The sequence below is a fragment of the Apteryx mantelli genome, chromosome 6 (genome assembly GCF_036417845.1).
Source record: "Apteryx mantelli isolate bAptMan1 chromosome 6, bAptMan1.hap1, whole genome shotgun sequence".
Lineage (NCBI taxonomy): Eukaryota > Metazoa > Chordata > Aves > Apterygiformes > Apterygidae > Apteryx > Apteryx mantelli.
Genome location: NC_089983.1, coordinates 41,257,605 through 41,270,266, shown reverse-complemented (window position 1 = coordinate 41,270,266; position 12,662 = coordinate 41,257,605).

Below are 12,662 nucleotides of genomic sequence, written 5' to 3'. Positions count from 1 at the left end.
GCCGCTCTCCTATTCTTGCATATTGCCTTATAGGGTTTGATCTAAGGCCTGCCAATGCCAAAGAAATATTCTACTGACTTCACCTGGTGTTTGGCCAGCTTCTGATTTTGGCTGCAGAAGTCATGCTTTTATTTCTAAAACCCTCTGCTTCTGAACAGGCTTACAGTTGTTTACTTCAGGTGGGTTGTTCTGCATTACCGCTTTTTAAAGAATTTCAATGGATAGGACAGAAAGCAAGTATCCTTCTGAGTAAAGTCATACAGCAATTTGACTAACACCTATTACATTCACGGTCCAAAGGCTGAATGGTCAAACACGGGTAAATGCTGAAAATGTTAGCTGACATCTATTTGCTGCACAAATTTTTGTTGTTAGGCTGGAGCACTTTAAATCTTTATTTGCTCTAATTCTCATCAAGGGAACAACAGATAAGGTTTGAGGTCCCATATGGAAACCACTATATCTTTGGCAGGGAATGCTCTGAAAGCCCCTCCAAAAATTCTTTCTCAGACTTCAGTGGTGCAATGCAGGATTTGCTCCAATGTAAATGCAAATGACAGCAGAATTGCACCCCTGAGCATTTTATAATATGATGGAGTGTCACCAAAAAATGAAAATAAAACCAAGACAAATATCACCCTAATTGTTTACCTGTCATGACTCCAGGTATGCACTTGCTTCTCTCTTCAAACACTTTTTTCAGGAAAATCCTGGGTTAGCTACCTGCAGCTAACACATCACAGGTTACAAACTCTCTGATAAAATGGGTATAGAGTTGCAATGATGTACTAATATTAGAATTATTAGAGTTATTAGGGTTGTTGACAGAGTTCAAGGGCTGGCTGAGGAAAGACAATCTGTAGTATTTTGATATTGGCTTTGCCTCTGGCTGGGAAATAAATTCTCCTTGTCTGAGTTAGTTTTTAGGATATGCCATCCAGAGGCCAAAGCCAAAGACTCTTTAACTCTTACCACAACCCAATAGACCATTTACAAGGAGCTATAAAAGTGTTACTTCAGGTGGACTGGCGACTTCTGATACCATCCTTCAAAAGCTGTGCCAGAATTTCATAGGGTCTTTGCATTTCTGTGTCTGGTACATTCTGAGGATTTTCTGATCCATCTATTTATAACTTTTTCTCTCAGTCCATGCTGGAGTCTTGATTGAAACAGAGACTCTGGTCACTAAAGATTAGCCTGTTTCATAAAAACTTATGGTTATTGGCCATACTGTATATGTGTGTGACCAAGTTTCAGAACCTCAGTTTCCTCCCCAAACAGGAGGCTGGGAAATAAAGAAGATGAAGCTATGGCTTAAGAAAACAGTTGGGGAAATGGTTACAAAATACTTATCGGAAATTCAAGGGCAAGGCTGAACAGGTTTTGGGCAGCAGATGCCAAGACCTGAAAGTTATGAATGTCTCCCTCAAGATAGCAAAGGAGAACTTAAGTGAACAAGGTAAGAGATTAGCAAGTATTTCATTATAAAAAACAAAACCAAAAAGCATTCTTTTCTACTTTGTAATGTTCCTACTATCAAGGTATATAATGGTCTTATTTTAAAGGTTGCCTTGGGTCATGATATTCACCTGTAGTCACAAACTTCCAAAGGAAATCCAGTGAGACATGCTGGAATACACGCGAGGCATTGAAATATATAAGCCTTGTCTAAGACTAAGAGAAGAACCCTAAGAAAGGGTATGATATTTCACCCTTCAAGGATTACACTCAAAGTACTCTGAGAAAGAATTAGAAGGAAAGCTGTCATTAGAAGTGTGATATTCCCTATTTTAATTAGGAAAGACCAATTTTAAGGAAGCAATGGAAATGTAGAAGAAGGTACTTCTAGCACTTTGTGGTATGATATAAAGTCCACTGGTTTTGGTGGACTTCTGGATGAGGTCCAGGCAAAACCGATAAACATCAAACTTTACCATGGACATTATGAAAGGTAGTTAAAAACCACGAGGTTCATTTTAGTCCTGGTGCAGTAGCAATAGAATTTTCACAAATTTCAGTTGAAGTAGAAAGAGGACAATGGTTATGTTTAAATCAATGGACCTAGAAGAACTTCCAAGAAGTTAAACATAGATTTGTGCCCTTGAAAATCCTGACTCCATAATGGAGAGAGACTTTTGCACACAACAGCCGTCATACTATGATTTCCACTGAAAGGAAACCCAGTGCACAAATCAGTATCTTCTAGCTAAGTCCTTGATCTGGAACAACCCGCTAGGGATGGTACACAACCAAGTCAGTTAGAGGCAATGTATCTGTCAACCCAGATTTCCTTTTCCAAATAGGATTGAGCAAAATCATTAAAACAGATCAATATCAGACAATTGTGTATTGCTGTAATTTGCTTGTTACACTTGATTTGGTTTTATTTAATGTGGCTTTATGAAAAATTATTTTAGAAAACATCATGAAAAAAACCCCTAAGTTTCTGCAGGAATAGAAGACCTAAGAAAGTTCATGTATGTGAAGGCAACATTCTGAAAACCTCACTTTTGTAGAAGTTTTAATTTCTCAGGGGAATCAGAATTTTCTGTCCCTACACTCAGCCTATTAACACTGAATAAATTTAAATACTGGAGACACAGATAAGACACATTGGATTTATGGAGGTAAATGTGTGTTCCCTGAAAACCACTCATCCATATTTCAGCTTGAGAACCTTTGCACTGATAGCAAAACGAGCAGCTCGCTGGGCACTTACACAGTGAGCAACAGACCTGCCTGGAGCTCTGCCAGCAGACCAGGCTTGGACAGGTTCCCAGTTGTGTGACTGGACTCAATTCCCGCAAGATGGAAACTTAATTTACAAAATAGGCACATTTGCATGTACACTGCTTCTGGGATTGATATAAAAATGGGAGGAAAGGGGACTGAGCTGGTGTGGAAGCTGGGAGATGAACAGTAATGCTATGTGTAAATAAGTGCCATATATTCTTTCACTGTCCTTTATCATATTTTCATGATTACTAAAATTTCTCCATGAAGCCTTCATGAACAAAGTCTCGGTCAAATAAGGTTAAAGATTTCCAGAGCTGCACCAATGGGTTTATGGGCTTCTTCAGTGACTTTTCTGAAACTGGCAGTGCTCTGGCAAGATCAGAGTTCAATTAATGTCCTTCCTGGACCACCTCTCTCTTCATCAGGTGCCATGTATTTGTGCAAAGGTGTGCATCTGTTGTCCAGCCCACCATTTCCCTGGATGATTTTTAGTTCATCCCAGAAGACATCTGAGGAGAAGAGGGGGAATGAAAGATTTTGTTATTCATTGTATAGTTAAAAATTATTTCAGAGCCTATTTGTGTTTGCCAGTTCTCCATTCCCAGGGACACTAATGACGTCTACTTATCCAGAGGTGATTTGCACAGGGAATATTGCCTGCAACCCTACAATCCCAACACTGTGACAGAGAAGAGGATAAGCATGGGGTAGAGAATAAGGCAAACACATCTGAGTGAGGTATAGATTATGTATGCTGCTTTCAAGTTACTAAAGATACGGGAATAGGAAACATCTTGTCTGAAAGAGAGGAGGGAACTTTCTTCTTAGGCTTGATTCTGATTCACCTTAAGGCTCCCTACATCACACTACCAATGCACAGGACTTAAAATATACCTAAACTACACTTATATTCACTTTAGCCTCCTCAGACCATTTATAGGCTACAGACTTCTGCCAGCCAAGGTAAGTCATGATCCCTATCTCATCAGCACGATGGTCCCAAGTAAATGCACTGCCCTCGCACAGGCCCCCAGTGATGCTGGCAAACTCTTGCCAGCGCGGCTGGTCACCCTCATGGGCTCTGGTCTCACAATGGCAGGGAAAGCAGTGCTTTGTCCCTAATGCTGTGTCAACGCTCACAGAGCTTCATTTTTAGACTTGATATTTCTATGTGAACAAAGTAATTCCAGGGTCAAAGCTGTAAGTACATTAGACAGTGTCTTGAACTTCCCCACAGGTGGGTATCTTTTAGTAAATATAGATTTTACACCTTAATATCCTTAGTGTAAGTCAGAATCAGAACCATCCTCTTGTTAACACTAGGTAACGGCCCTACCTAGCAAGTGACCTACATAATGTCACTACCTATAGCACAGCTATCCTGTTTTTCTCTGAAGCCGCGTGACTACCTGAACTTGTTATTTCTGGCTTTCATTTATTCTATAAGGTATTTTTTTTCACACAGTATTCTTTCACCTTCACTGTGTAAGGTCCAGGTAAGCCATTCAGACCATTGTCAGCAAAAAGGGAGATATTTCAGTAGGTAGGTCGGTAGGTAGGAAGGCAAATGGATTTTGAATTGACAGTAAAACATGAAAATCACCAATTTTTTGAGTTTTATCAAAAAATGCTGTATACCTTCCACTGCAAAAGTCACACAGCCCTCCTCAGAATACTCCACAAAGCTTTTGGTATCTTCACTGTATTCTAGAAAGTAAAGATACCTCCTCAAAATGGAACTGAGCAGTATGTATCCAGTCACAAAGTGTCACTCTGCTCTCTGTACCTCACCTGCCAAGCTCATTCTCAGAAAGTGAGTCTGAATGAGCTGGTTAAGCATGTATTGAAGGACAAGCTTAGAAGAACACTTGAAAAAAAATGCATCCCAGCCAGCGGGAAATGTAAATGTTTCCAAGTGCTGGAGCCAGCAAAGCTGCTGAAATATGAGATAACATTCAACAGAGGATCCTTGCATCAGGATCTCATTCTGAATGTGACTTTCATTATTGTTTGTTTTTCATAAAAGAGATGAGCACAAGGTCAATGGAGTGACAGTGTCATAAAGACAGAGAAAGTAGGTCTTGGCTCAAATGCCAGACTTGATGTTAAAAGCAGAGGAAAGTCTAAAATCATCCAAAGAGGGCTACAGGTGGTGGCAGGGACTATGGAATATGAAGCAGAAAGGCCAATTTTAAATTCAATCTCATGCATAGAGAATCAAAAAAGAAAAAAAAAAAACAGCTTCTTCAGCAAAGCTTCCCTTTCAAAAGCAAGCTAACAAACTTGAAATTCTTGCTTGTGGTGTAAATATGTACAGGGTCTGCACTCTAAAGCATAACAGGCTTGAACAGATTGCTATAGGTGTAGGCAAATCAATTCATGAATGTGTTGGGTCCAAGGCTATGGCAGGAGGACAAGTAAGGAGAATTTTGGAGAAAACACATTTAAAGTTTATCTGACAGGTGGTTGCCTTCATTCTAGATAAGTGTCTTGTGTGTAAGTACTTGTTTATTCTGCTTCTGCCCTTACAATAAGCTTTGAACCTCTTGACCACGGATTCACTGTGCACCCTGGTAGTACCCTGGAGACCCTCTTAGACCCTCCTGAAGTGAGGACTAATAGGCTTACATTTTCCCACATGTCCAGGGACATAGGTGGGAAAGACCCACTATACATCTGAATCCCTTTGCAGCTAGAGCTACTGCTCAAATTGCAAAAATCCTGCTCCGTCACAGCATTGGCAAAGCAAACATGAACTTATATTTATGGCTATTTTCTGTTAAACTCTAAGAAAGCACAAATGTACAATGTGACACTGTATATTCTGACATACTAGCTGTTATGCAAAAAATTCATTTCAGTTTTAGATTTTCCTTGCCTCACTCAGTGCTCCTTTCTACCATTGATTCTTTGTATCCTGTAACACATTCAGGATAGTTACTATCTCTTTTGCATGTGTTAGCAAAGCAGTTCACACAAGAAAGCCTGTTTTTTATTTGGCTCTGCAGTCCTAGTATAATACAAAACACAAAATAACACAAACTAATAATAACAGTAATGAAAATAACAATAGAATATTGCCAATAGAAAAGGAGACAGAAGAAAAACAAAGCATCCATCCTTGACTACACAAATACAAAATTAATGTGCAAATACATTCATAAATTAAAACACTGAGTTCTGATTGCTGTTATTTCTGGAGCTGTATTATTCATTGTTTGCTGTGTTGTACTGAATTACATTGCAGTCTTGTGTGAAGTCCCTGACAGCTATGTAAAAATGTTCATTTATCTTTCAAGTTTCATGAGTTTTACAATATGCCATCATTTGTACCAAAATGCTTTATTTTTTTATACAATATATATTTTTCTCTTCTTTTAAAATTTTTGATAATTCAAATAGAAGGAGATAGAAGAGAATGCAATATAGATATAAAAATATGCTTGGTAAATATGAATAGAAGAAAAAAATCATTTTTCAACATCTCCGTGCCTGAAATCATTTAACAAACCTTTATGAATAATGAACAGAATTGAGAGAAATTCGCAATTCAGTGTTACTGATTTCCTGATTGTAAAAAGGGCTAAATTCACCAGGGTAAATTTTCAGATCCAAAAACTGCTCTTGAGCTAAGGACCATTTCTATAAACTTGCACTGCAGCCTGTGCTATGTACAGAAGGCTCCTACTTCACACAGATGGAAGGGGAAATTGGAAAGCCATCGAACACAGTGCCCTTTACCAATGTGATGCTATTTCAAAAACACCTGTGCTAAACACCTGACCCACTGTGAAAATGCACAGTATTCAGCAGCCTTTAAAATTTTTCATTTGTTACCCACGGTGAGGAAGGGAGGAGGTGAAGTGGCTGCACACCAGACTGTAGGCTAAAAAAACCACACTGAGACAGTGGATTTTAGCTCCTAGAAAGACGTTTTGATAATCTGCCAGAAAGGCACCCTAGGGCTTCTTCACCTGTTGATCAATGTATCCTTGTTTCCACACTGATATTTAATCACTTGCTAATGGGACTGAGAGGAAGCTCTAAAAATAACCCCCAAGAAGCGTGCTGCAAAGAGCTTGGGCCCACAATTTCCATTACTTTCACATAGAAAACAGATGAACGTTAAGGTTTGCTTGTTTTATAAAATCCGAGCAAACCAACCTCATACAGGGAGAGGGAGAATTATAGTAATGGAAAGCCCCAAAAGATAGGCCGTTAACATGAGGCACGCTACAGGGCTATCGAGCACGTGAAGTTAACCAGTAAACTACCAAGCGTTACTAGCGGAAATAACTTGGCTTTAAACTTCGCTTCATTAAGCTATCAATTTGAAGGAAATAGTTGCTTTTGAAAGAGAAAAAGAGACTAAAGAATCTCAATTAATTGCTGTCGCAGTAGGCTATAAAGTGACCTGCAGAGTCCCAGCAAGAGCATACTGGAATAAATGAACAGTGAATCATTTCCATGAATGAAAAGTAACAAGCCCCCTCGGTGAAGAGAAAAGGAAAGAAGAAAGATCGAGAAAAACTAAAGAAGATCATCAGATAACTCTCTTATCTCTAAGATGTAAGACAGAAAAATAAATGAGTTTAAAAAAATGAGACCAAACATACATTTCAGATTCTTGAGTGATGCTTGAATACTTTGTAGAAATGTATTTACATAAATTATTCAAGCTATAAATATTCAGATACTTATGCAAATATGTCTGTTTGGTATCTCCATACTGGAAAAAATTTATACAAGTCATCACCTTCTGTTCATAAGAAGTTACGGCTACCTAATCAGGGACTAGAGACAATCCTATTTGACTTACATTATTATTTGTGGAGAGTCACCAGGAATTTACAAATGGACAAGATTCAGAAGAGTCCATGAAAAAGCAAACTGATTTGCTAAAACTTGAGACAGAAACAAAAAACGCCCAATTTTGACCCCCCAGCGGTGGGTTTTGGGTACCCACCATTAGATATATTTTTGTTTTTGATGCTTGCAGCAGGACTACTCTTGCAAGCATTCGTTGGCACAAGTTTTCCCAGTGCTTTCTACAGATTAATAGGCAGCCATGTATGCTCTTCGCCTACAAAAGAGCTTAATGTTGACCCTTTGACCCATAGAAGTCACTCAAGCAGCTGAGCTTGCTAAAAACGTTCACTGGCCTGGGCTGAGCAAAAGATTTGGTCTGCAAATGGCAAGACAGGAACGAGGAAGAGAGGAACAAGGTGGAGTGGTGGGAAGGTAGGGACAGACAAGAGGAGAGAAGGAGGCAGCGGCTCACCCAGGGAGTGTGACTCGCTGCAGATGAAGAAACAAGCTCAAAAGGAAAGGGCAAATTCGGTGTGGAAGGTAGGGAAGAATTTAATCAGGCCATTAATGGAAAAGGATAATTTTAAGGATACAAAAAAAAGACAGATGATCAAATTATACTCTGATGTAAACAACTACTTCATTAAGTTTTCCTGGTTCAGTCAGTAGACATCGTATCCCAAAGTTGGAAAAATGTATCGGATAGAAGATAGTGGAATGGCTGACAACGACAGAGGAGAGAGAGACTGTGGGAAAAATAATTATTGAAGCAATACAGCAGTTTTATTTAATATTGTAAATTGAATTTAAGCAGGGACACAGATCTCTAGAATGACAAAATTACACCCAAAACCACAGTAAAAGAAGAAAATGGAAGCACCAAGAAATGCCTTCATCATGTGCAGCTTTTCCTCCAGAAATTTTTAAAGATAATTTGTCACTTTTTATAAATGTCAAGAAAACTTAGTTTTGTCTGCAAGATCTTTGAATTTATTGCCAAAACTGTCTCAGAAACTGCACTAGCAATCTCATCCAAAGGTCACCGAAGTCAGCAGAAAGAGTACCACTCTTCTCAAGGGGTTTTGAATCAAACGGAAATATGTCCTGTCCATACTTTAGTATAGAATAAATAAAATTCGACAGAGAATGATAAGGGAAAAGAAAAGGAAAAATAAGAAAAGATCAGCCCCAAAGTTAAAGTCACCAGGTACTTCGTCTCCATCATCACAATTGTTATTTTCAGAAGAGAAGGGAATGGCAAACTCCCTTGCACTAGAGCCTATTTAAGCACAGCAAAGACTGTGCTCTCTCACCGGTCCTGGGTCCCCCACTTTATTAACCAGCCCTGCTTTGAGCTGCATACTTCCGTGCTTCTCTCGGGATGGCCTACAGCATCTAATTGCATCCACTTCATATGGAGAAAAGAGCCTGTTAACCAGCAGTTGCAACAGCAGATGCTCGTTTGCTTGCAAAAATAAAACCTGAAGGTTTCCATCATTCATTTAAAACTATGAACGTAATAAGCTGGGTAAGTTTTCGCCAGCTTTCCTGTGCATGTGGTAATACACTTTCCCTTTCTAAACCAGTACTTAGGCTTTCAAAAAATAATTCATTGCTCTTAAATAACGGTGTAACAGTTAGTGAGAATCACAAATGCCATTCCTGCCAGTTGGCGGTAGTTCCCGAGCAATATGTCACTGAAGTAATTGTATCTCAGTACAGATTAGCACAATGCATCATCCAAATGAGAGCCCTTGATGATGTATTGATGAAGATGGGACTGTCCAAAAAGAAGAGATGGATTCAGAAGGCAGACAGCTTTTTTTTGATTATGCAAAAGAGAAAAGGACTTCAAGAGGCAAGGATATTAAATAGGACATATCACTTTTGACAGTGATACAGGGGATCTGCGTAAACTAGGGCAAAATCACGATCCTGCTAAAGGACAGCTGTCCTTTGCAAAAATAAAGCTTCTTCTTTCCTTTCAGCACATAGGGTACATACAATCCTTATGGAATTGAGTACTCTCACCTGAACTAGTTGCACTAGGGAAAAAATTTCAGGGCAAAATTAGGGATTACCCATCTGCCTAAAGACTTGCAGATGAGCACCACAGTTCTGCTAATTATCAGCTTGCTTTGTCCAGCTTCTCCACCCTTATTAACCCACAAGGCTTCTTTATAACCCCAATATAATGTGGGATGAAACATGTTAATAGGGTGGATGGCACATTGCTTAAAACAGGTAATCTCATACAACAGTAGCTATACCCCCAGTATTACGTGTACTGCAGCACTGCTGGGTCCAGCAACAACACCCAAGCATTCAGACATGCCTCAGGGATGGAGCAAGGTCATGACTTATGCACTTGGTAACCACCTACTGCCCATAGGCTACAAGGCAGCCTCATCCATACCTACAAAACCCTGCAGCTAGGAAGCCTGTAGGATTAAAAGAACAGCTCACATGGCCCAGCTCTTAAAAAATAGGTGACATCTTCAAATGTAATGGGGTGGGTTTATTTTCAAAGACTGTATTTTTCCTAATTGCATGTATTTAGGACTCCATTTCACCATGCACAAGGGATTCAGATTTCATTGCCAGAGCAATGCCCCTTGCGTGCCAGAATGGCACCAGCTGCTTTGCCTGTTGGCCTTTAGGCACACAGGGAAAACAAACAGGATTTGGGCAACAGAGAGTGATATTTCCTTGAAACAGCTTGTTCCCGCGGTGTCACGCAAAGTCAGTGCAAGTCTGCAGGCAACATAAGCAGCCACAAAGGGAACGCAAAAATCAAAGCAACAGCAGCTTTTGTGTCTAAGCTGGAAAATTCAACTAAGATAGCAAAATAGCTTGCATTAGCCTTAAGATTTTATACAATGTTCAAATGATTGTTAAGTCTTTTGGAAAAGAGAGTGTTTTGCCAAAGTATTGTAGATAAACAAAGCTGTTTTTTCCTAGGTGAAGTTAGGTGGGAGGAGTTAATTATGCTAGGAAAAAGCTGCCTTTATCACATAACCATTGAAGAGATCAAATTTTAACCTTCTATCTCATTCTTCTATACATCCTTCTTATAGGAACACATTAGATTTCAGAAAAGCAGGAGTTAAGTATGTCTTTAACTGATTTCATCCTTTTATTTCATGTAACAATATGGTAATACCTCACATTTCAAAATAAATCTAAACAAGGTGAAGAGCACAGGAGGTCTATGAGTCACTAACAGGAGTTAAGTCTAACTCTTCCTCTCAGCTCCGCATTCCTGTTAGTTTAATATTGTGTTAAGTGCCCTGTGGATAATAGACGGTAAAAATAAGTAGGCCTTTGAATCACATGGTATTAAGGAACATCTAAAGCCGCAAATGTGCTGACAAACAGAGAGCCACAGCTGTGCTCTGGAGCCAGGAGCCTGGACTGGCAGGCAACATCCCCACGTGCAGAACAGATCTGACCCGGCAGGGCTCTCGGGGATGTGCACTCACACGCTCCTGTGCTCCTCTGCTCCGATGCAGGGGGCATCAATCTGCCTCTGCATCTGGGCACAGAGGAAAAAATACACGTGAGCCAGTTTTCTCCCAGGCATGCACATGCTCTCATACCCCCTGACACTGTCCTCCCTTGCAGGACTCTGATGTTCGTATTACATAGCGATGAGTACTATAATAACTAGTATTTATCAAATCAATAATTTGTGCTTTGATGAAGACTATTGTTTAACACTTCAACATCCCCTCTAATAAGAAGTGAGATGTAGGAGCACAGATCAATAGCAGGCAGGTATTTACTCACTAGTGCTTAATTTCCGGAGACCAGATTCTGATCTGCACTGTAGTATGCCTGCAGTAGCTTTGCAACCACAAAGGGGTTATTACATTACACTCATAAACGTGTGCAATGAGGGGTGTTGCCTTTCAGCTGAGGTGCTCCAAACAATAGTCTATTGTCTCATTATTTGTTGACCATTAATGAACTAGTCTCCTAACCAGTCGGTAAATCAGTATTTCCTAGGTTTAAGACGGCAATAATGCTTGCAGCTGAGGAATATTTTGCACTGCAGGGCTGTCTGTACAACCTATTTCTTGAATCAGAACAAGCAATCTCATTTTCATATTGTGGCTGACAATTGACTAAAAAGAAAAGAAACAGCTATAAGTAAAGTCTAGTTGCAAAAAATCCTATAAATAAAAAGTTCAGGTTGGAATTAACATAATAAGTATATGATAATGTTTAAAGAATTTCACGCCTGAAACTACTGTTGAATGGATCTTTTTTATTCTATTTGGTGAACTATCCAGTTGCTCATTTATATCATGGAATGCAAGAAGGGCTATATTGGTTCAGACCAATATCCCCTTCATTTGGTATTTCTTCTCTGACATTGCTTTGTAAGAGGCATCCCATGAAGAATAGATGAAGGATTAATTCATTTTTATGAATTTCCCCCTATACCTCCCAGCTTCCTGCAATCTGTATTTTCGGTATTTTTTGAGTCAGCATGTTATCTGCTAGTGTTTGATCATCCTTTTTGGAGTCTCCTTCCATTAATAATTCTAATTGCTTTTTGAACACTTTAAAATTCCAGCATACAAAAAATATCGTGGTACTTTATTTGCTATATACTTGCTACCTGATAGATTTATATGATAGTTCCTTGGTCTTTGAGTTAATGTGAATTAACAAATATTAACAATGTCATTTCCTGTTCATCTTCTATATGATATTCAATTTTATAAGCCCCTATTATAGCATCATCTTAGAGTTATAGCTTTTCCATGTTAAAAAGAGAGTTCCTCAGTCTCTTCCATTTTAAAAGCCATCCCATACCTTTGCAGCCTTCTCTGTATCTTTTTTTTCTTTTGATGACTGATATGAGTACACCAAGACTGTATATAACTGAAGATATGAGCCCAGCATGGATTTATGTAGCGGTGAAAAGGATGTTCCCTGCTTTATGTTCCCTTCCTTGTAATTCCTCGCATGGGGGGGGAAGGGAGGGGCTGATCGCTGCTGAATTGACCTGAGGTTTATAAGAATTGTCCATAGTAATAGTCCCTCAAGATGTCTTTTCTGAGAAATAGATGAGTTAGGGTGCTCCCCCCAAGTGTGTGTGTGTACGT